The following is a 5,106-nucleotide window of genomic DNA, read 5'->3' as shown; positions in this document are numbered from 1 at the left end:
GAAGGGGAAAGAGCCCGGTCCCTGGAGCAGGGCAGAAAAGGGGAAGCTGCTGGCTGCCCTCCTCACTTCCTTCCTGCCCCTTAGACAGGCAGGGACAAGGTCGTCACAGCTGGGGTGGGGCAGCTGGGAGCGGGGGCAGGGCAGCAGCCTGCCTCAGAGCACCCCACCACCCTCTGCCATTCCCAGGAAGGGGTTCCGGGGAGGACAGACCCTAACAGTGTCATCAGGCCCTGCTCTGCACCAGGGCCAGGGTTCTGCCATTTCACACACCTTGCTTACTAGAAGCACACTACCAACTTTGGAAGCCAGGACTGTTACCAAACCCGTTTCCAGATGAGGAAACAGCTGTCCAGAGAGGTCAAGGCACTTGCCCCAAATCACATAGTAGTTAGCACTGGTGGCAGGATTCAAACCTAGATCTGTCTGGCTGCAAAACTAGCTGTTGTGTAGGAGGCATTTCCTGCCTCTTCCAGGCATGCTCCGGATTCACTCCTTTCATCCTCACCTCAACCCTTTGAGGGAGGTACTATGATGATCCCCATTTTACAGATGAAGAAACTGAGGCACAGAGGGGAAATGATTTGTGCAAGGTCACACAGCTAGTCAATGAAGGTACAAGGATTTTAACTGAGGCTGACTGGTGCTAGAAGCCTCCCTGGAGCTGGCATTCTCTCCCACTTCCTCACCCTGAGCCACAGGGAGAAGCATGTTCTTCCTAAGCTATGAAGAGGCATGCAGGGCTCCAGACAAGAACGGAAGAATAACCACTAAGCAAACCCATCAACTGTGGGCCAGGCCCTGAGCTAGGCTTCTCTTCTAGCTGGGTCAATAACTCTTCACAGCAATCTGCGAGACCCAAACCTCATTTTCAGGACCTCGAGACCCCTCCCCCATACTCACACAAAATCAGGGATTGCTTTTCCCCTTGATCTTGGGAAAAGTTGGAATTAATAAGCACAACTATTCGGCAAACTACCTTGGGATCTCTACTCCCTCCTCAGATGATAAGTTATCCATATTTCAATAAAGAAAGGGAATAGGAAGTAGATGCAACTTTTCTGGAAGAAGCCCTGCTTTGTCCCACAACTGAGCCCCTTTGCAATGCCAAGCTTCTAGTGGAGAGCAGACAGGAACTGCCATGAAGCCCTGCCCTCCCAGGAGATCGTGGAGTTAGGATTGGACACTGCTGCAGCCCATCATGTCTGCCCCAGGAGAGGTTATAAAAAGTCCCTAAGCTCCTCCCACTTGGCAGAAGTTGCACTGTTAGACCCACAAAACTTGGTTGGTGGACTTGATCAAACCATTCTCCTTGTGCCAATGAGACCAAGGGGACTCCACAAGCTTGGGGCTCCTGGGAGGCCTGGCCTATCCCTTCCCAACTTCATTTCCTTTTTTTTTTTTTTTTTTTTTTTTTTTTTTTGAGACAGAGTCTCACTCTGTCACCCAGGCTGGAGTGCAGTGGTGTGATCTCAGCTCACTGCAAGCTCTGCCTCCCCAGTTCATGCCATTCTCCTGCCTCAGCCTCCCAAGTAGCTGGGACTACAGGCACCCACCACCACACCCGGCTAATTTTTTGTATTTTTAGTAGAGACGGGATTTCACTGTGTTAGCCAGGATGGTCTCGATCTTCTGACCTCGTGATCCACCCGCCTCGGCCTCCCAAAGTGCTGGGATTACAGGCGTGAGCCACCGCACCCAGCCCCCAACTTCATTTTCAAGTCTGTTTCTGTTCCTTCATAAGCCTTGCTGAGGCTGGACATCATAGAAAGGTGACACAGTGCAGTGGTTAAGAACTTTGGCTCCACAGGCCCATGACCTGGGATCTTCTGGCTGAGTAGGCAGAAAAACAAGAGAAGTCCTCCTTTGTCTAAGAGTAGCAAGGCCAGAGGAACTGGAGATCAGGAAACCAGGGGCCAGGAGGGCCCTGAGACCATGCTGGGGAGTCTGCATTTGATTGTGCACAGAAGCCATTTGACGATTTCATATCATAATAAATGATAGCCATTCATAACATTGTGATTTGGTGAAACTAGGACAGGTGCGAAGCCGACTCCCAAAGAGAGGGATGAAACACACTGATGGCATGTGGAATAATTGTACATGGTCTATGGATGAACATTTCTCATTTTTACGGTGATAAATTCATTTTAATGTGCATTATAAAAATATACATAACTAGCCCATGAATCCTGTGATTTTCCATTCATAGGAGTAATATAAAGTCTCATTTTAAAAGAACGCATTCAAATAAAAAAGGCAGTAAGTCGATTTAAAGAACATATTAAGGAAGCCACAGCCTAGTAGGAAGCAGATGTGGCAGACAGCCCTGGAGGTGGAGTGGGTGGCATCCGTTTGGGAATCCTGGGGCATGGGGAATCCCAGCTCCCCACTTGGTAGCTGTGTGATCTCAGACAAGGCACTTGATCTCTCTGAGCTGTTGTTTCCACCTCTGCGAAATGGTGGGGGGGTTGGGAGGGAACAGAAGTTTGCCTGGCAGGGCTGCGGTGAAGGCGAAATGAGGTCACATGAATGCATCTGTTTGTTTTCTCCCTTCTAGCCCCTCCCTGCTCCCCGATCTCACCCATACTCAGGCTGCTAGGAGGAGGCAGAGCTGGGATTGAACCCCTGATCTGTCTGATTCTGGGTCCCCTCAGGCACTGCCTCCCTCGCAGAAGCAGGAGTTCTGATGGAATCATTTGTCCATCACCGGGTCACCAGGCTCCAGCACACACTGGCCCCTTGGCAGGTGCTTCAGTCACTCCCTGTGGAATACAAGTCTGAATCACCTTATTTTAATTCCCACCAAACTCCCTATGGAGAGGATAGCTATTATCCCAAAGGTCAGACCTTTTGGCCAAAGCCACTGCGATAGGCAGAATAATGCCTCTCACCCCCCAAAAAAAAAATCCGCCTTGATCTCTGGAACCTGTGCATACATGGCCTGGCATGGCAAAGGAACTCCACAGGCGCCAGGAAATTCAGGATCTTGAGGTGGGTGGGGAGATTATCCTGGATTATCTGGATGGCCCTGAGGTCATCAGATGGGACCCCATAAGTGAAGGAAGATCAGAGAGAGACTGAAAGTTGCCACGCGCCTGGCTCTGAAGTTGGAGGAAGGGCCATGAGCCAAGGAGAGCAGGCTGCATCTGGAATCTGGAAAAGGCGAGGGAATCGCTTCTCTAGAGGCTCGAAAGGGAATCACTTTGATTTTAGCTCAGCGAAGCCCATTCCTGACTTCTGGCCTCCAGAACTGTAAGACAATAAATGTGTGTTGTTGTAGTCACTGTGTTTCTGGTCTTTTATTATAGCAGCCACAGGGAACAAATACAGCTGCTCAGTGGAGGCCACAGCCAAGCCTGGGCCCCCTGTCGCTGGAGCCCAACGCACTCCACCAAGACCACAGTCCCCATCTGCATGAGTACAGCCCTTACTTCCTTGCTGTGTGACCCCGGCCAAGTCGTGAACCTCCCTGAGCCTCCGCTTCCTCCTGCACCAAGTGTGGATAATAGTAATGCCCATCTCATTGTCTGTACGTGCAGGTGGCAGCACTCTACATAAGCTCACTATTTATATTCTGCTGTTTTCCGTTACGAATGATACGTTTTGAGTTTCTTCAAGTTGCTTTTCATACCTTCTTTGCAGACAGGTGGAACCCTTGAAAACTTCAGGCCCTCTGAATTCATCAAGATAAGGACAAGGAAATGCTCCATGCTGCCACGGCCGCAGCAGGGCAAATACAAATCTGCTTGTCAAACTGCCCTTGTCAATGTTATTTCTGACAGAGGAATCTTCTAAGACCCCCCTGACTTCAGAGATGGTCCCCAGACCCTAGAGAGTCGTCTCTAATCCTGAAAAGTTCTGTGATTCTGGCTGGTTATCCTGCTTAATAATTTGCTGCCATGGTATATTAATATTTAAACAGACAACTCTGTTTCCTCAAAGGCAGAATTACTTGTAAGCTTTCTTTATTAAGTCAGAACATCACTAGAACTTCCCTCTTCACCCACATGCCTGCAGGTAAAAATAAAACCCACGGCTCTGCCAGCTTTCATATTTAAACAAAGACTTTGGGAGTCTTGCGTCCTTTCCATTAACCTAGATGAAGCACTTAGGAGGGGCTGGGTCATGGTAAGGACTGCACACAGTGGGAGGCATTTTGATCACGATTATCACTGTGATTCTTCTTCCTGTCCTTTAAACCCTTTCTCAGCCGAGCCTCCCCCAGCCCCGGCCAGCAGAGGAAGGCAGCAGACAGGCACAGATCAGCTCCCGTAGACCCAAGGGGCCAGTGATCTGCTGCAAGACACACAGCTGGTCAGGAGCAGAGCCAGGACCCAGGTCCTCCTTGGGGACAGCTGCGTGGGCGGCATGTGAGTGGTGGCAGCCAAGGTAGCTCCAGGGCTGTCTTCTCCTGAGGGGCTCCTGGGTGCCCCCTGCAGCTCACCCAGGCTGAAGGTCAGCTTCCTGCCAGACCACTGGCCTGTGACTCCCTCCTGGCTGCGAGCCCCACCTCACTTCTACCTTTGAGGTTTGGGTCTGGAACCTGTACGGCCAAAGCCAAAGGCCTGAAAAATGTGAGAAATGGCACAACATTCTCTCCTGTCTCCTGCTCCGAACCCAGCACGATCACCAGGGGTCAGGGCCTGCACGTGCAACCCACAGGGTCCCTCCCTTACTCCCCTGCCTGTGGAAGGGGTCCAGGCCTTGAAGTCAGCCTGGAGAGTCAGCCTGGCAAGGGCAGCCCACAGGCCTGCGGCCTGGGGACAATCAGACCTTCCAAAGACCAGCCGCTCAGTCCAGTGGGCAGGCAGGGGACCCCAACTGTCTGCCAGACACGCCAAGGAGGCCTCCCCTCAGCCAGGCAGTCCAGGGGTCCCTGGCTGCACCCAGGGGCACAATGACACCATATCCTAGTCTGTTGCTGCCACAGGCTCTGCAGGCAGGAGGCTCCAGGGAGATGGGAAGAGCAGGCAGAAGGGGCACTGGCTGTGAAGTCTACATAGCCAAGCCAGCACCCTTCAGCTGAATATCAGCTCTGGGCACACCCCAAGATGGAACATTTTAGATCATGGTGCAGCCAATGCTGTCCGTGCAGAGCTGGGAAAC

This window comes from Macaca fascicularis, chromosome 1 (assembly GCF_037993035.2).
Source record: "Macaca fascicularis isolate 582-1 chromosome 1, T2T-MFA8v1.1".
In the NCBI taxonomy this organism is placed as follows: Eukaryota; Metazoa; Chordata; class Mammalia; order Primates; family Cercopithecidae; genus Macaca; species Macaca fascicularis.
This window is presented reverse-complemented; position numbering follows the sequence as displayed.